At 42.7% G+C, this 20,545-nt stretch overlaps 1 protein-coding gene across 4 annotated transcripts in view; it reads right to left on the reverse strand.

The window, feature by feature from the left end:
• The window catches only part of LOC114029523 (tumor protein p73), a 208,105-nt gene that overhangs the window by 97,647 nt on the left and 89,913 nt on the right, over window positions 1-20,545 (reverse strand). The window lies entirely within an intron of this gene.

The following is a 20,545-nucleotide window of genomic DNA, read 5'->3' on the forward strand; positions in this document are numbered from 1 at the left end:
TATAGAAAGACAGAGACACATAGATGATGGATACACATACAACATACGGACAGGTAGGTAGGTAGGTAGATAGACAGATAGATACATACATACATACATACATACATATATACATAGAGAGATAAACCTATATAGAGTTAGAGAGACAGAGACAGATAGGTGATGATACACATACAACATATAGATATAGATAGATAGATAGATAGATAGATGATAGATAGATAGATAGACAGATAGATAGATAGATGGATAGAGTTATGTAGATGGGTGGATGTGTGGAGAAATGGAGAGAGAAACCTACATATAGGTAGAGAGACAGAGCCAGATAGAAGATGGATACACATACAACTTGTAGATAGATAGATAGATAGATAGATAGATAGATAGATAGATAGATATGTGGAGAAATGGAGAAATATGCATAAATACAGATAGAGAGACAGAGACAGATAGGATAGACATACAACATACAGGCATACATATCATTAGATAGATGAATAGATTGTGAAGACATGAAGAGATGTGCATATAGACAGACAGACAGAGACAGATAAATAGATATGTGGAGAGATATGTATATATAGATACACAGAAAGACTAAGGTAGATAGATGATGGATGGATAGATAGAAATACAAATAGACATACAACATACAGACAGACATACAGATAAATAATTAGATAAATGAATAGATGTGTGGAGAGATATGCATATAAACAGAGATATGGAGAAACAAAGACAGATATATGATAGATGGATAAGCAAACATATAAATAAATGATGGATACACAGACCAATAGATCGACAATTAGATAATGGAAAAACATACAAGCATAGCAACAGATAATTAGATAAAATATAGATTTATAGACATACAGATAATTAGATAGAAGATAGATACACAGATAGAAATAGATCAGAAAGAGATTGATGATATATAGAGCATTTATTAAGCATATGTACCAAGAACTTTGTTAAGCACTAAAAAGACAAATCAAACCAAAAAAAAGACCTTCCCTCATGTAGCTTACATTCTAATATGGGAAGACTACACATAAAGGGAAGTTAGAAAGTGGGGTGGGGCTGGTAGGGGAAAGATGGCCAGAGAAAGGAGATGGCCAGGAAGTAATGTGGAGACTTGGATATATGCAAGATAAGGCAAGAGACTGACACACCAAGCTCAGAGTGGTTCCAACAGACGGGAGGTAGAGATGATGGACTCAGCAGAAGAAAACCCAGAGAGAGAAAGACAGGAGCTTCCCAGGCCTAGGAAGTGAATATAGGGAGTTGAGCTGTAGCTTTGGCAGGGAGATCTGTCTGAAGGAGGGAGTACTGATACAGTTCTGGGCTTCACCTGGACCTTGAGAAAGCTCTGCAGAACACATATGCCTAGGAGCTGGTGACAGATGAGGAAGGAAAAATTCAACCAGAGTGGATTTAGCCTCCTGTAAAGAAAGTGAGAGAGGAGATGAGGAAAATGGAAGCCCTCAGACAGGGAAAAAGGATCAGCACTAAAGAGAACCCATCCCTATGACACAGCCCCCTCTTTCTGAATTTGGATCTGACACTTTTTGAAAGGCTGAGCCCAAGGATGTAGCTCAGATGAGGGGACTAGTTCCCAACATGACTCAGGATCAAAAAACATCACTGAGGAAATAGAAGCTACGGATGGGGGAATTCTTACTTACCTAAGGAACTTAAGAGTCTCAAGAAGGAAGGGGGGCTTACTTGGTAACACGAAGCATGCTTGGGGAGCACACTATCTCCCCTCAGTAAAAAATTTTCAGCTCCTGTAAATGCACCAATGTGCCTGCTGCTGCCTTGGCCTGTGGATCCAATTCTGTGTATTTCTCTAGGGATCTAAGGGGGCTAAACAGTGTCAAATAGCTTCTCACCTAGTACAGTAGCTTCATTGTTCTCCTTCCCAAATACATTTTCCAGAACTCTCTTCTGAAGAATCCAGAGCAGTACATGAAGTTCTTGCATCATAAACCACAAGTGCCCCCAAAGTCAACAGTCTTTGGTGACTGCTTGCACTCATCTGTGTTCCTTGCCTTCCAACAACTAGACAGTCATTCATTCGTTCATTCGTCATAAATAAAATGCCTACTATATGTTAGACACCAGTGATACAAGAGTAAAAGGTCCCCATTCAGGCTGTGAAGCAACCAGACCTCCCGCAAACATTATGCCCCCCCCCCCCAATTGAACTCTAATTCTGAGCCTTAACTGTAAGGACTCAAGCAGCAGGAAATGGAGGTGTCCCCTTCTGCTCCCTTCCCATGGTAATTCTAAAAACGTGGCCTGTCTTCTAAATGAAGAAGCCAGCATACCTCCTGACAGTGGGCATTCCTCCAGAGTAGGTCCACCCCCACCACTCCTACCTAAGGTATGGACACCCACAGGGGCCCAGTTAGGGCTTGGTGCTCTCCCTAGCTCTCCTGTTTTCTTTGCAAATTGAACTTTGCAATCTTTCCTGGGTCTGAGAGCTGGGCCTTGGGCTCTCAGCATGAACTCTGGCGATTCTGAAGATTATTTTTTTCTACCTCTTCCCTTTTATTCTCCTCCTGTAGTCTAAGGAAGATGGGTACAGATGGAGGTGGGGAAAGGAGAGCTTAGGCCCTCCAAACATCTTCTATCTCTCCTTTGTGTTAAACTGTTTTTTGACAGTAAAAAACAGACAAAAAGTCATGGTGATCACTCACTGCTAACACACAGGCATAATGTATATGGCTCACACTTGCATGAGTACATACAATCATCCCCAACATACAATCATTTCTTAAACCTCCAAGCTCACCTACTTTGATCATTACACGAACATTGTTGAAATTTAGACACTACTAATGCAGAAAACCCAAGTGCAGAGTAAAAACCAGTGATCCTTGGCAACATGTCAAAAGGTACCCATGGCCCATATCACCACTGAAAAGGAGCTCTGGAATCATATGGCTCCAAAGTCAATACCAGAGGCTTCTCAATATTATTCATCTGTCTTCTTTTAAAGGCCCAGACAAATATCTGAACTTTGTGGTAGTTTTATCTCGGTGACTTTGAGTCTGCTATACTCAAAGCTGAGAACTTGATTCCACCTCTGAACCAAAAAACAACAAAGGAGCAACTTGCCCTGGCTAAGATGAGTTCAAATGCAGTCCAGGGATTGGCACACCTCATTCAGGAAACAGTAGAAGGAAGATGGCCTTATGTACTAGAAACAGCTTCAATAGACCATCTTCTATCTGGTTGAGTTGGCTTGGCCATTCCAACCCCTCTTTGGTACGTTCTTGTTTTCCTGAGGAGAATCAGGTTAATCAACCCAACAATTAATCAAAATTTATTAAGCACTAACTGTATTTTATGCAATGTGCTGAACTAGAGATATAAGTACAAAAAACCAAATAATTATTGCTGTCAAGCAACTCACACTCCAATGAGGGAGAAAACATGTTCACATACAAGAAAATTACAGAATAAATATAAAGAGGATAAAAACAAAATCGTGGAGTAAAAGGGGCTTGAGAGGAAAGGCACTAGTAAGAAAGGATTCACGTAGAAGATGGTGCTTGAGATACACCTTGAAGATAATAAAAAAAAATTTTTAAGTATTCAACAAACCATAAACAACAGGGGATCTTGTGGTATCTGCGCCTTTCATTCAATTGTGTGACTGTAGAAAATCGTTTGTGCAAACCTGCCGATTGCCTTCTCAAATTTTCACCAAAGATGCCCTCAGGTGTAAATTATTCTCATAAAGATTTTTTACAGGGGAGAAAGGGATATCGTTTGGTAGTTACTGACAGTCTGTTTATAAGAACATCTGTGATTTTTTTCAAGACTTTGATGCCCTCGCCTTTTTGAGATATCTTGAGAATTGCCCATCCCAACACCCTCAAAATTGTGCTCTCCCTCCATCCCAGCACAGAATTTCTCTTGGTATACACGATCTGGTCCAACTGTGTTTCCCATCTTTATACTTGTTAGTACTATTTGCTAATGCTCAGCATATGCTCTTGCACAGAGTAGGTACTACATAAATGCTAGCTATGATCATCATTATTAATATTATTACTTTAACTTCCTTATGCCACTTGAGTACCATTGGGATTATAAATGGAAACTCTACTGGAATTGATGGAAGAAATAGTTGGCTTTGGAAATACTGATAGATTTGGTAGAGAAGAAATCGTCCCTTCAATGCTCTCCTCCAAGGTGTCTTCTATACATAAGTTAATTATCATACAGGATTTTTTTTTTGAAAGATACAAAATGTATCATTGAGAAGACTCTGATAATTAATATTGAGCAAGGCACAAAACGGGAGGCATGTGTTTACCAAACATGTCTGGCATGTTCGTGGGGGAGGCTCAGCACAGATTCCAAATCAAAGAGGGACTACCCATTGATAGTGAGGTCCTCTGTATGTTTCTGTTTAGGGATGACACTGTGTTGAATTGAAGCATTTTCTCAATGAGATCCACATTCACGCAAAAGAAATCAGTCTAACAATACACACAGGAAAAACCAGGTGGATGAATAATGAAATTCTCTGAAGCTTACTGTTCATGTTTTAAAACGCAGTTGAATAGAAAGTCCACAGAGCTTGGCCACCAGAATATATACATACACTACATATATCTCGAATAGAGATGAGGATGGATAGCAAATCAGGACCAGGTCTGCCTAGTAGAATAAGAGCAGGATTGGGGGCAGCTAGGTGGTACAGTGGACAGAGCACCAGTCCTGGAGCCAGGAGAACTTGAGTTCAAATCCAGCCTCAGACACGTGATACTCACTAGTTGTGTGACCATGGGCAAGTACTTAACTCTAATTGCCTCTCAAAACAAACAAATAAACAAACATAAGAATAAGAGCAAGATGTTTGTAACTGGGGAATTACATAGCACTTTCAATAACCCATAGTTTCTCTTGGCAAGAAAAACCCATCTTCTTAATACCAATATTCCAGTAATGATGATTCTGGAAAAGGCAATGTGGTATGGTGGAAAGAGAGTCAGCCTTGGAGTGAGAAAAAACTGAGGTTAAGTTCTCACTTCAGACCCATATGGGATAAGTAAGTCAGCCTGCCAGTACCCCAAGGAAAGCTGCTGAGCAGCTACTGATCTCTACACTGATGGAGGGACTTTCCTTATTGGAAGTTTTCAATGCCACTTGTTCTCAAGGTGTGGTCCAGGAGTACTTGGGGGTCCCTGAGATTCTTTCAGGAGGGTCTATGAGGTCAAAACTATTTTTATAATTATTCAAAGATGTCTTCATTCCTAATATGGTAAATATTGGTAGCTATAACCCACATAAGCAAAAATTCTTTGGGGAAGAGAGGTGTCCTCAATAATTTTAAGAGCATGAATGGGTACTGAGACCAGTAAGTTTGAGAACTACTGGTCTATACCGATAGACATGAGGATAGGCAATAAGTTAGGCCCGTGACTACATGAAAAGACAAGAGCAGGATGGGCTTCAACTGGGAAATTCCGCAGCACATCCCCAGGAAAAACCAGGAAATGGCTCCTGCAAAAGATGGCTTTTGAACTGAGTCCTGAAGGAAACTGGGGCCTCTGGGAGGGGAAGCATTACAGGTAGGGGAGATGACCCATGCAAAGTCACGGAGATGAGGAATCATGCATGGAGAAGAGCAAGCAGACTTTATTTTCAGGTCACCCAGTAGGAAGCTAACCTCCATGGGCCACTCTTTCCCCAACATTTATATCACAAACACGCTTAAACATGGATCAAGGGCCCAGGATTTCATCAGTGAGGTAATTTTCTACAACAAGGAGGGTCCCAATCCTTCCATGTCTTAGATGATGCAGTTGGACTGGAACCCTAGGCTTTGGAGCAGGGGTTCTTAATTATTTCTCGGTGTGCTGGACCGCCTGGGCAGTGAGTCTGGTGAAATCTATGGGCCCCTTCTCAGAATCATCTTTTTTTTTCTTTTTAAGTGAGGCAATTTGGGCTAAGTGACTTGCCCAGAGTCACACAGCTAGGAAGTATTATGTGTCTGAAGCCGCATTTGAACTCAGGTCCTCCTGACTCCAGGGCTTGTGCTCTATCCACTGTGCCACCTAGCTGCCCCTCAGAATCATCTTTTTAAATGCATATTAAATACATAGGTTTACAAAAGAAACCAGCTGTATTGAAATACAGGTATCGGACTATTTTCAAAACAAGTTCACAGACCTCAGGTTAGGAACCCCAGTTCTAGAGCTAAAGGCCATTTAATGCAACCTCTTTATTTTACAGATGAAGAAAATCAGTCCCAGAGAAATACAGTAACTGCCCAAGGACATAGAAGAAGCAAGTGGCAGAGAGAGGATCTGAACTCAGATCCTTTTACTCCCAATACAGCACGCTTTCCACTGTTACCTCAAATGATTGAGACAGGGAAGGAACTTTCGAAGTCACTTCATTTAGCCTCTTTTTACAGTTGGGGAAGCTGAGGTACAGACAAGATAAGGGGAAATGCATCTAGGGTGCATTTCTTAAGTAGTAGTAGAATCCGGATTGGAAACTAGGACAATTCAATTACATTCACCTCTATTCCACATGATCTGGAAGGTTCCCTTAAGCTCTCAAGACAAGGAAGACTCTGAATGATCTTCATAAATTGATGTTACCCACACTTTTGAAAAAAAAAAAAAACAAAAACAAAAACAAAAGATTCACCATTTGGTGACCAGCCCTTTGGTGATGGACCTCTCTACAGTTAGCTAGACACACTAGTTATCAACAGGACTTATATTTAAACCTTTCCAGGCTGGTATTATGAAATGAGCTAATATTTGTTTAAAAAGTGCTTAATAGGGACAAGGACTTGAGTTCAAATCCGGCCTCAGACCAAACACTTGACACTTACTAGCTGTGTGACCCTGGGCAAATCACTTAACCCCAACTGCCTAAAAAAATAAAAATAAAAACAAATAAAAAAATAAATAAAAAGTGCTTAATACAGTGCCTGGCACATAGTATGTGCTATATAAAGGCTTAAAAATGCCAAAGCTTGGGGGCAGCTAAGTGGCATAGTGGATAGAGCACCGGCCTTGAAGTCAGGAGGACCTGAGTTCAAACCTGGCATCAGACCAAATGTTTGACACTTACGAGCTATGTGACTCTAGGCAAATCACTTAACCCCAATTGCCTAAAAAAAAAAAAAAAAGTCAAAGCTCACAGCTTGTGGGCAAACGTGTTAGTAACAAGTTTAGAGCTAGAAGGAACCTTGGAAGTTTTGTTTTTTTTTTTTTTGTGAGGCAGTTGGGGTTAAGTGACTTTCCCAGAGTCACACAGCTAGTGAGTGTTATGTGTCTGAGGCCAGATTTAAGCTCAGGTCCTCCTGAATCCAAGGCCAGTGCTCTATCCACTGTGCCACCTAGCTGCCCCTGAACCTTGAAAGTCCTTGAGGCCAACTCTCTCACTTTACAGATGGGGAAACCGAGACCTAAAGAGGTAAAGTAACTTGGCCAAAGTGTCAGAGACAGGATTTGAACCTGGATCTTCTCAAACCTGAGTCCAGCTCCCTTATCCATTACATCACACTGGCTCTTCTTTGAGAACTCTGGGTCCCCTCCAGGGTACCCTGAGGCATCAGAGGAGAGGCTCTAGTAGAGGATGTCATAAACAAACCTTGCAAATGGCAACTCTGCCCATTTGGTAATGTCCATTAGACTGAGCTCTTTGACAGCAGGGATTAGTAGGTTTTTTGGGGGGTTGGGGGGTTGCCTTTCTTTGGATTCCTAGGGCTTAGTGCAATGCCTGGCACACAATAGGGACTTCATAGTGACGCTTAGCACAGCAATGATCACAGTGGCACCCCCACCCAAAAAAATTAATAGCCTGAGAAATGTCTAAAATTTATGCAATAGTGTAGTATGGTGAAAAGAATGCTGAATTTGGAGGCAGAAGGCCTGAATTCAAATCCTACCTGGGGCACATATAAACTGTGTGGCATTGAATAAATCACATCCTTTCTCTGGGTCTCAGTTGCCTTACTTATCAAATGGGGAGTTTTGATTTAATGATCTCTAAGGTCCCTTCCAGTCACAAATCCATTATCCTATTACTAAAAGCTTACATCTTGTATGCCTCTATACACCTCTACATGTCTGTTTGTATGTCTATATGCATTTCCATCTTTATGGCTAAGCATGGCTTCGTGTATCTGTCCCTGTTTTTATATGGCTGTGTCTGTCTGTGTCTGTGCATGTGTATATATTTCTGTCCATATGTCTGTTTATGTCCTTCTGTGTGTCTGTGCGTGTCCATGTGTGCCTGAGTTAGGGTCTGTGTGTGCATACGTGTAGGTTGTTATATCTGTGGGGGACTGAAGGTACAGGAAGGATGTCCACTCCCTGGGTACAGAGATAACTCCTCATGCTGTCAGACCCCCTTCTATCAGAAGTGGAAACAGGGATGAAGGGGCAGAGGTCAGAGGATGTGCCAGCCTATAGGAAGAGCTGAGCCCCTGTAATGAGAAGTATGTGGCGGTGGGTGTATGCACACAAAGACACACAGAAGTGTGCACATGACCTGGAGAACAGCTCTGTGTCCAAACAAGCTGAGTCCTTGGTCCTGATATGATTATGAGCTCAGGCAATTTCCAATAACCTGAAAAGGCTTCAAATACAGGCTTAATCAATAACTTGTGTCTTTCCTCTGAGGGTTGGTCTAGCTAAGCATGGGGAAACCAAACACTGAAGGGTTGGCCAACAGATTATGACTGGTGGGAATCTGGGGAGTGGGGTGTGGGGTAAATCAGCTCATGAAGATTACTGAGTTTTCTTTGCCTTGAAAAGGAAACTAGGTGGTGCAGAGGATAGCATGCGGGGTCTGGGGTCAGGACGCTATTGTTCAGTCATGTCAAATCTTCTTGACCCCACTTGGAGTTTTCTTGGCAAAGATATTAACGTGGTTTGCCACTTCCTTCTCCAGCTTATTTTACAGACGGGGACACTGAGGCAAAAGGAGGTTAAGTGACTTGCCCAGGGTCACAGAGCTAGTAAGTGTCTCAGGACAGATTTGAACTCAGGTCCTCCTGACACCAGGCCTGGCATTCTATCCACTGCACCACCTGGCTGTTTTTTTCAAGGCAAAGAAAACTCCCAACAGTCTTCTTAATTGATTTATCCTCAACCCCTCATTCCTTAGGTCCCCCCAGTCATGATTTGGAGTGAGGAAGACCTGAGTTCAAATCTTGGCTCAGACACTTCTTAGGTGCAACACCCTGGATAACTCACTTTATCTCTGCCTGCCTTAGTTTCTTCATCTGCAAAATGGAGATAACAACAGCACCCACCTCCCAGGATTGTCTCAGGCTCAAACGAGATAATAGCTGTAAAGTGTTTAGCACACAGTAGGTGAATAATAAATACTTATTTCCTTTCTAAAGAATTGGAGGGGACCTCCAAGGTCATGTCACATCATGTAGGGGTAAGTATAATGGGATTGGCCTAATTTCCAATCCTGGCTCTGCACTAATTAAGAATTTGACTAGCAGACCCCATCCAACCTTACAAGGAATTTAATCGAAAAAGTGAGGAAGCTCATTGAGTTCTACTCAGGCTTGGGTAGTGACATCCTTTTGTCTAGATAGTGCAAGACTGGGGGTGGTCTGAGTATAGAGATAGTTTCTCTGTCCAAGGATGGCATGATGTCACTCTCAGCCCCTCAGGAACATCTACTCTTTGAAGGCCATATAAATTGTGAGCCTGCTGCCATGATTATCTTTGGTCTAAGAGACAGCCAAATAACCATCTTTTTATTAATAACAAGCTGGACTTATTAATAAAATGATTAAATTACTTAGGGGGGAAAAAGAATTTGACCAGGAGCAAGTTAATTGCCATCTCTTGGTTCGTCTCAGTTTTGTCATCCATAAATCCAGTCCCGTCAACTAGCATTTATTAAGCACCTGTTGTGTTCTAGGCACTGTGCTAAGCCTAGGGATATAAAGAAAAACAGAAACCCAGTCCCTGGCCTCAATGAGCTTATAGTCTAATGGCGGAGACACATGTAAACAGTTATGTTCAAATGAGATATAGAGAGGATAAATGAGAAATAACCTCAGTCAAGCACTAGTTGGGAAAGGTATCTTATAGAAGGTGGGACTTCAGCCAAGACCTGAGGAAAGCCAGGAGGCAGAGGTGAGGAGGGAGGGCATTCCTGGCATGGGGGACGGCCAGGACTAGATGACCTCCAGGGTCCCTTCCTAGTCTGAATCTATGATCCTACTCATTTTAAAGATCTTGTCACCCTTTGACAACACCACTACGTGGTTTCTCCCCAACCCTGCCTCCACCTCCCACGTAATTATGAGCCCCCAGACTTCCCAAATCACGGTCTCAGAGTTGACCACGACCTCAGTGGTCATCCAGTCCAACCTATGCCTGAAAAATACCCCACTTAAGGACATCCCAAGAAGTGGTCATCCAAGTCTGCTTGGAGACCCACAATGAGGCAGCCTTTGTGAGGCAGCCCGTTTCATTCTGGGACAACTCTGATTGTTACTAAGTTGTGTTTTTCCCTTTTATTGACCTGAAATCTACCTCTTAGAAGTGTCTCCCATTGCTCTTGGTTCTAATTTATGGGGCCAAACAGAATGAGTCTGATGCCTCTTCCACAAGGCATGCTTTCAAGTACTAGAAGATGGTGATGATGCCCTTCCTAAGTTCTGTCTTATTTATTTCTTATTTATTCATTGAATCCATTCTCATTTGTCAGGTGCTTCCACTGCCCCATCGTCCTGTTTGCCCTCTTCTGGACATGCTTTAGCTCATCCAAATCAATTAAGGGACTGTTGGAGATGGAAGGGGTCTGAAAGAACATCTCGTCCACCTCCCTCATCTTACAGATGAGGAAACGAGGCCCAGAGAGGAGAAATTACTTGCCCAAAGTCACACTGCTAATAAGTAGCAAAGCTGGAACCCAAAACCTCTGACTCTAGACCCACTGTTTTTTGCATTATGCAGTTAGGGAGTTCTTCCATTGAAGGAAATAAGGGTGCAATCCAAAGTTTGATTTGGTGGGTTTGTAGAGGGAAAGAAGATTGGGAAAGGTGTGTGTGGAGGGTCAATTCCTCAATCTTGTTTTTGAGCCTTCAAGCCAAGGACAGCACTCTTTCCTTATTCATTAACCTAATGGGAACCCCTGACTACCCTATCACTGGAGGTTATCAGGACCAAGGACACTGCTTGTTTGGACACAAAGCTGTTCTCCAGGTCATGTGCACACTTCTGTGTGTCTTTGTGTGCATACACCCACCCCCACATACTTCTCATTACAGGGGCTCAGCTCTTCCTATAGGCTGGCACATCCTCTGACCTCTGCCCCTTCATCCCTGTTCCCACTTCTGGTAGAAGGGGGTCTGACAGCATGAGGAGTTATCTCTGTACCCAGGGAGTGGACATCCTTCCTGTACCTTCAGTCCCCCACAGACATAACAACCTACACATATGCGCACACAGACCCTAACTCAGGCACACACGGACACGCACAGACACACAGAAGGACATAAACAGACATATGGACAGAAATATATACACATGCACAGATACAGACAGATACAGCCATATAAAAACAGGGACAGATACACGAAGCTATGCTTAGCCATAAAGATGGAAATGCATATAGACATACAAACAGACATGTAGAGGTATATACAGGCATACGAGACATATGTATAAGACATGAACACATAGAGATATACAAATACATGTATGAACATAGGCAGAAATATACATGCATAGATAGATACATAGAAACATACAGGTCCACGTACATACAAAAACATGTGCAAACATACAGGCAGAAATATACAACATGCATAGATACAAACAAACCTACAGACACATAGACAAAGGCATTCACAGACATATGGACAGAAATACACAGAAACATGTTACAGACAGATACAGATATGACTATAGACACAGACATGTCAAGGCACACACAGACAGATGTGTAAAGATATATACACAGACAGATACACAAAGATATGCATGATCACAGATAGAAATATACATACACAAATAAACAGACATACAAAAACATACACAAACATTCAGGCAGAAATATTCAGACATGCACAGACACACATAGACACAAAGGAATGCACAGACATATGAAAAGAAATATACAGACACAGATACATACAGACCTATAAAGACATGCTCAGACACTCAGAGACCCACATACTAATGCTCAGACACGTGCATATACAAACACACATGCAAAGACAAACACAAACACACACATACATATACACTCAATGTCAAGTAGGATGAGACGGCCATGCAGACAAATGCCCAGTCTGTCCGCTCAGTGTCCGCTTTAGCATCTTCACCCTGCTTCCTAATAGAATGCTACAGGAAGAAATCAATGAGTGTCCCAGCACTAGCTGATGTCTCTAAGATGAGGCCTCCTTCGTACACCAGCCTTCACTTATGTGTGAATCCCTTCTGCAACATTCTTGCCTCTGTTTGAATACTTCCTGTGATGGAGAGCTCACTACCATAATGACTAATACTTAGGTACCACTTCAAAGTTTACAAACATCATCTCATTGATCTTCATGATAATTCTTTTTTTTTTAAGGCAATTGAGGTTAAGTGACTTGCCTAGGGTCACACAGCTAGTAAGTGTCAAGTGTGATATTTGTGATAATTCTGTAAGAAGTGGGAACTCTGGGTCCTTCCAGGTTCATTTCACAGATGAGAAAACTGAGGTTTAGAGAGGTTAAAGTGTTTGGCCCATGGTCTTACACGTAGCAAGCACTGCAGGAAGGATTTGAATCCAGCCTTTCCTAACTCCAGCCAAATTTCCAAGGCTATTGCCAGACAGCTCATTCTTAGTAATAATAATAAAAATAATGACGGCATTTATATAGTGCTAAAGTTTGTAGAGCAATTTATGTGTTATCCCCATTTGAGATTCATAAGCTAGAAATTTGCCTTCCTAAAATCTTCTCACATAATCTACTTTTTGGGGCTCCATGGAACAGAGTGAACCCCTGGAAATGCCTTTGAAAAAAATAAAATGGGGAAAAAACAAAAAAAATGCTGGATAGGCATTATGACTCTCCAGCCAGGAGGTGCATGCCTACACACTCACAGTGCTTACTGGCTGTACTAGCCAAAGAGAGAGCAGAGTAGGTGTCTTTTCGCACACAGCCCAGGGAGCTGGGCAGCTGACAGAGCTAAGATCAGCCGCTCATTTGAGTCCCTGGAGCACCCTCTGTCTGTAAAGCCTGGGATTGTCAGGTCAGCAGGAACTGTCCATCTTCCCTACCAGGCACCAACCCCTGCCATAACCCCAAGGCTCTAACAGCAGACTAGGGAACACATACAGCAAGAGAAGGATCCCTCAGTGTATGGGAGTTCTTGGGTAATCTGACATTAGGCCTGGAAGGCCCTTAGCAACCACCTGGTCTTGCCTCCTCATGGGAACGAAGGGGGAAGAAAGAGTCAGACTTGGAATCATAGAATCTTGGAACTGGAAGAGACTTCTGGGACCATCTCTCCATCATCGAGCATTTATTAAGTGCTTACTGTATATCTGGTATTTTCCTTTGCTTTGTAGCTCTAGCACTTTGTGTTAGGTGCTGGGGATACAAAGAACTGTTCCTGCCCTCAGAGAGCTTACATTTGAATGAGGGAAACAACATGTAAATTAAGACTTAATTATTAATAACTTAATAATTAATGATTAACAGGTGTTTTAAAAGATACATACAAAGCAAATGGAAGCTAGCCTTAGAGGGGATGGCACTTGTATTTGGGGTGGGGGGTGGGAATACCAACGCCTTCATTCTATAGTCCAATAAATACTGGGAAAACTAGTATCACTTATAGGGAAATGGTTTGTCCAAGGTCATGCAAATACAAATAACGCTCATCAAGTGTCTTTCCTCCATTGATTGCCTCCAATTTCTCCTGTCTCTGTCTTGTTTGTACCTAGCCTTTGCATATTGTCTCTTTCTTAGACTGTAGCTCCTTGAGAGCAGGGACTGTCTTTTGCCTTTCTTTGCATCCCTGGCCCTTGGCACAGTGCCTGGCACACAGGAGGCATTTAATGAATACTTGTTGATCAATTCATTGATTATTAATTGCCTCCTGTGAATAGCACTGTGCATGGCAGAGGCGATAGGACAAAGTTTAGCTAAGACATGATGGTCTCCAATCTCATGAAACTCAAGAGTCTCATGGGGGGATAAGACGCCAACATTTCTTCAATGTTTCAAAGATCAGTAATGGCACTAGTATGGGGAAACACTCCAATGACAAAGATCTCATCTCCTCTCTGACATAGTAAAGGATCACTGAGATTTACCAGGCCTGAAAAATTTGATGCCCGGCAGCCAAACTCTATGTACTCTCATCACCCTAGTTCAAGCCCATGGCTATTGAAACACTCTCCTAACTCGGTCTCCTTCCATCTCCAACCTATCTCCTCTTCAATCTGCCCTCCACAGAATTGCCAAGGAGATATTCCTAAAGCCCAGGTCTGACTATGACACTTCCCTCCTCAAGAAACTCCAAACGCTCTCTGTTGCCTCTAGGATAAATTACAGACTCCCCTGCCTGGCATTTAAAACCCTTTTATGATATGATTCCAATTTGCCTTCCTAGACTGATTTTCCATTGCTCCCCTCCACACATCTGACAATCTGACAATCTGCTTTTCTGTTACAAAATACAATTGTTCTTGGTGCTCCCTTATTCCCCTGCCCCATGTCCCAAATTACTTCAGATTTATTTTGTACGTATTTGTATCAACCTATCCTCGTACATTTGTCTCTGCTCCAAGAGGAGCAGACTCCAAGAGGGCAGGGACTGTTTTTTTTTTCAGTCTTGGTATCTTTTCCCCCCTGCCCCTGCTAATGCCTTCCCTCTGAGATTATCTCTGTTTACACTGTATATAGATCTTGAAAGTACCTAGTTATTTGCATGTTCTCTCCTCCAATAAAATGTGAATTTGTCAGGGTAGGGACTGTGTTTGCCTTTCTTCGCCTATCCCCATTGCTTGGCACAATGCATGACACATAGTAAGTGCTTAATAAATGCTTGCTGAGACGATGCAGAAGAGGATAAGTACAATATAAACAGAAGGAACAATAATAACGAAACTGAACATTTTAACTATCATAACCAAGCTTGGTCTCAGAGGAGAGTTGAGAAAAAGCACTTCCCTCTCCCTTCATAGAAGTGGTAGAATATGGATGTTGAACATTGCATACACTGTTAGATCAGAGTTAATGTGCTTAGTTTTGCTAAGTTGCTTCTCTCTATGTGTCTGTCTCTCTCTTTCTCCCCCCTTCCCTTCTGTTCTCTTCCTCCTTCTGTCTCTCCCTCTCTCTCCACCCCCTCTTTCTTTCTCTCACTCTTCTCTGTCTCTCTTTTCTCTTTGTATCTCTTTCTTTCTATCTCTGTCTCTATCCCCCTTTCCCTCTCTCCCTCCAAAAGTAGAACTGGACCACGGGGCCTCTGAGGCTTTCCCATCTCCAGATCTAGGATCCTTAGTTACTTTATCTCTCTGGGCTCCAGTTTCCTTCTCTGTAAAATGAGGGGGTTGAACTCGATGACCTCTAAGGTCCCTTCCAGTTCTAAATCTATCCCAGTCTCCAAGTCTCTTTTGGTTGGTCACCCCAACCACTAATGGGTAGCAGGAAGACAGACCAACAACACTTTGCTTCTATTGTGGGAAGCCTGGAATCTCCCCTGCCCATTGCCCAGTTCCCACAAGGCACAGCTTAACTACTGTTGGCTGAATGTTGACCCCATATCCCTACCTTTGATGGAGATGTCTCAGAGTCCCTCTAACTCTTGAACCCATCATCCTCTTGCTAGGGAATCATCTGCCAGCCATTACTTCCCAAGTTCCCCCAGCCCTTGCTGTTCAAGAGCTACCTGAATTTTCCATCTGCCATGAATTGAACATAATCACAAGCCTTCCTTTAGGTGTAGAGTTCCTTGAGAACAGTGACTTCGTAAGTTTCTCTATTTGCATCCTCAGTGCTTATCATAGTGGCCAACACATAGTAAGCAGTCAATAAATGCTTTTCCATTCCATTCCATAGCTACTGTGAGAGATCTCCCAGACAGACATCTACCACCACCCTCCTTCCCATCCCAGGACGTTCAATGATCCCACCAGAGCTGATACCATTCCAAGATAAAAAAGTCTCCACAGTCAAAAAGCACGTGCTGCTAACAACAATATAGTACTTTGAAGCTCTCCCTGAAGTGCACAAAAGGGAGGCTTAGTATGAAAACTCCCCATCAGAAGACCTTAGAGGTCATCTCATCCAGCTGCTTCCAGAAGCATGAGTGCTAAGGGATTAGACTTGTCCTTGGTTGGCCCCACAGCAGAACCAGAAGCAATGGATGGAAGAGGTAGATTTGGATGTGATGTTAGGAAGAACTTCCCAAAAATTAGAGCTATTCAAGGGTAGAATGCACAGCCTCAGGATGTAGTAGATTCCCCCATACTGGAGGCCTTTAAGCAAAGGCTGGATAACCACTTTTTAGTTATATTTCAGAGAAGATATTTCATCAGTGATGGCTACTGACATGCCTTCTGAATCTAAGATACTGTGATTCTATGAAGGCAAGGAGCAGGCAGCAATGAGCACTGGTGGAGGGAACACCCACACCAAGGAAATCATGGATTTGGAGAAATACTTACATCCTGAGAAGAAACTTCTGAAATGGCATAAGTAATGAATACGTGCTTTCCCCATCTGAAAATCAGAGCAGGTCTGCCAAGAGGTCAAGCAAAAAATTCAGCCAGTTTTCATGTTTCTGACAATAGTGATAGTGCCTCTGAGAGCTGAGGGAAGGGTGTTTTATCACAACCTCTGGATTTTTCCAGGTAATCCAGAGTTCCATCTTCAGCCAGAGAGACTGGCTGAAGTGTGACTATCCCCTTTGAAGAATTTGTTCTCTGTGAGGGATCAAGATTGAGAAAGGGGGACACCTCATCTGTAGCACACACTGGGACTGAATGGAAATCTCCCCGCTGGAATGGAGCCTTGAGGCCTGAGGTCCTTGCCCTTGCTCCCCAGCCTTGAATCTGGGCTCAATTAGTACAACACAGATGTTGAACCCATTCATAAAATGGATCCTCCATTGTAACAAATCCAATAAGTGGTCACATATCCTCTACTCAATGACCTCCAGTGAGAGGCAGCCCATTCCACTCTAAGATAGCTCTCATTATTGGGACCTGAAATGAACCCTACATCTGCCAACCTACAGCTTCCATCCACTGTGACTAGTTTTGTCCTCTGAGATCAAGCAGAAAAAGCCCAATACTTCAGTACTCATGATTCCAGGGAGGAATTAAAGGAGAGGACCCTCCAATGCTGCCAGTTCTTAGATTCCACGATGCTAGAATTTTCTAAGCTTCTCTCTTGACCAGGTCAGGGGGACCTTCAAGGGAGCCATGTTAGTAGCAGCCCATGAACTTCTGGGAGAACACAGACAAGAGGAGCAATGGATGGGCAAGCCATAGATGGTACAGATTATGGAAAGAACATTAATATGCATCAAATATACCGCCTCCTTGAAATATCTGGGTATTTTTAAAGGTTCTATATGTAAGGTGATGGTACCCCTGGAGCATGCCCCATTGTGACTTCTTGGAGACTTGGATATTTGGTTTTTCTGAGTTGTCTTCCTGGGAGTCAGGGATGGAGGGTCTTTCCCTGGGCATTGTCCTTAGGGCCTAACAACCTACTTAGGTACAGCTAAGGGAAAGAAAATGTCGTTGCCTGCCTTCTCAGAATCCCCGTTACTAATGGGGAATCAATACAGTACAGTGGAAATGGTACTGGATTTGAGATTGAGGGGACATAAGTTCAAATCCCACTCCTACACTTACTATCTAAGTGACCTTGGGTAAATCACCTAACTTGTCTGGGCTTCAGTTCTCTTGGCTATAAAATGAAAGGGTTGCACTGGAGGACCTCAGAGTTCTCTCCCATCTCTAATCTATGATCCTCATGACTTGCATTCAGCACCAAGCCTAGTTCTTCTCACTCTCCTGTTGTGGGCAGGCCACTTCATGGAAAATGGAATGGGCCGATGTCGATTTAGAACCTGTCATTCATTCCCAGGAGCAGAATGACAGTGTCTCTTGCCAGCTCAAACCCCGTGTGGTCTGGGAAGTTACTTAATCACCTGTTTCCTGAAAAGCAAGAACCTCTCTCCGAAGGTTTGCCTTCTTTCCGCTGGCTGACTGTATCCTGCCCTGGTAGATGTTATGGGTGTGTGCTGTCTGGGACCCGGATGGGTGTGGCCAAACCTTCAGGATTTCTAAGAAAAAAAAAGTCCACGTAGAAGATGTGGAAAGCCTAAAATCCCAGGAGTCTTAGACTGAAGGGAACCTCAAGGGGTCATCTTTGTCCATCTCCTTGACTCTAGATGGCATCTCTCCAAAACCATTGAAGGAATTCAATTAAATAAAACCACTCTGTATTGAGTGCCTAGTTTGGACGATGTGAGAAGGCAGCAGGGAGCAGTGGCTAAAGAGCTGGGTTCAAGTCCTGTCTCCGACACTTGTGAGCTATCTGACCTTGTACAAATCCCTTAACTTCTCAGTGCCCCAGGAAATGCTCTAAGATTTTATTTAACAGATGAGCTGCTGATCGACATCTGGAGAGGGAGTTTCCACATAGTCAGTCAACTGGCATTTAATAAGTGCCTACTATGTACCAGGCTCTGTGTTAAGTCCTGTGAAATTACAAACCCAGCCCTTTCTCTCCACCCTTGCTTCCTGCCATACACAAAGGCAAGGCACTAATCTAGGTGCCAACAAAGCCAAAGGCAAAACTCAAAAGTCCCTAAACTAATGAAGTTCCTATTCTGGAGGGAAGATACAATGGGTACCATTAAGTGAATGCAAATCCAGGAACAAACAAATACCAGGGGATTTCCGGTTAAAGAGAACACTGACAACGGGGAGATCAGGAGAGGCTTGAAGGAACAAGTGGTACCTCAGCTGTCTTTGGCGCGAGACCAGGGAGGGAAGAGTGTGTTCCAGACACATGAGCAGAGGTGGCAGATGGAATGTCATGTCCAGGTATCCCTTCCACATCGTAGGGGTGGGGGGTGGGAAGGACACAGCACCCCTCCCCCCCGGTGATCTGGAAAATCCACGTAAAATTTGGTGGCCCTCCTTTTGTACCAGAGAAGAACTCCGAATTATTATGGTATTAAAAATAAAGTATGTTGATATCACAAAATGCTGTACATATAGTTTATGCAAATCTGAATTTCTAAACTTTTTCTGTGCTGTCTGCTGGCCTTTGAATGTCATTTATGGCTTCTGCAAAACTCCCTAAAAATTTGCATTTAATTTCTTAGGCCGACCCTCAATATAGTGAAACCGGGGGGGGGGGGGAAAGACACGATTTGGAAGGAATGATGCATAGAAAATGGCTGATGGGGGCAGCTAGGTGGTGCAGTGGATAGAGCACTGGGCCTGGAGTCAGGAGGACTTGTGTTCAAATCTGACCTCAGACACATAAAACTCACTAGCTGTGTGACCCTGGGCAAGTCACTTAACCCCAATTGTCTCACCAAAAAGAAAAAAAGAAAGAAAAAAAAAAGAAAAAGAAAATGTCTGATGAAGTGGAGAGGAGGGAAAAGGGAATGATATGAAATAAGGCCAGAGAGGCAGGTGGGAGCCAGATTACGCAGGACTTTAAAGTGCCAAAATAGGATGTTATATTTATTTTCGAAGCAATAAATAGGCACTAAACATTTCTGAGTAGGAGAATGATATGATCAGGTATAATAAGTCAGAAATATTTGCCCTTTTCATAACATTCTCTTGGAAAGGTACTTCCATACCCTTCCCTGCTAACCCTGTCTAGTGTCTCATAACCCTAAGAGTCGATGAGCTCTTCCTAATACCTTCCAAATAGCACAATCACTCTTGCTTTCTTTTAAGCCTAAGTCCTCTCACATCAGCACAGTGCTAAGCACTAGGAGATCACAAATCTGACCCTTATTAGAAGCAGAATAATTGTTCTTTGAAATGAGCACACAATCTGTGGGAATTTGAGCAAATCTGCTCTGGGCTTCAGTCATGTCATCTATAAAACAAGATGGTTCCTAAGGTCCTTTCCAGCTGTAATCATAATAACCTACTGAATTCTCTCCAATTTACCCGGGACAGATAGATAGAATACGTAGACAGACAGAGATAGATAGATGAAGGTAGATATAAATATAGATAGATCTAGATAGATAGCTAGAGGTCTAGATAGATAGCTAGAGATAGAAATATAGAGATAGAGATAGCTAGAGATAGAGAGCTAGTGATAGATATATACATAGATCACTAAAGGCAGATACAGGTAGCTAGAGATAGAGAGCTAGTGATAGATATATACATAGATCGCTAAAGACAGATATAGGTAGCTAGAGAGAGACAGATAGAGCTAGATAGCTAGAGGGCGAAACAGATAGAGAAAGAGATAGATAGATAGAGATAGAGGGATAGAGATAGAGAGCTAGATATAGACAGCTAGAGA

This window comes from Vombatus ursinus, unplaced genomic scaffold, assembly GCF_900497805.2.
Source record: "Vombatus ursinus unplaced genomic scaffold, bare-nosed wombat genome assembly UNPS02014932.1, whole genome shotgun sequence".
NCBI classification, from domain to species: domain Eukaryota; kingdom Metazoa; phylum Chordata; class Mammalia; order Diprotodontia; family Vombatidae; genus Vombatus; species Vombatus ursinus.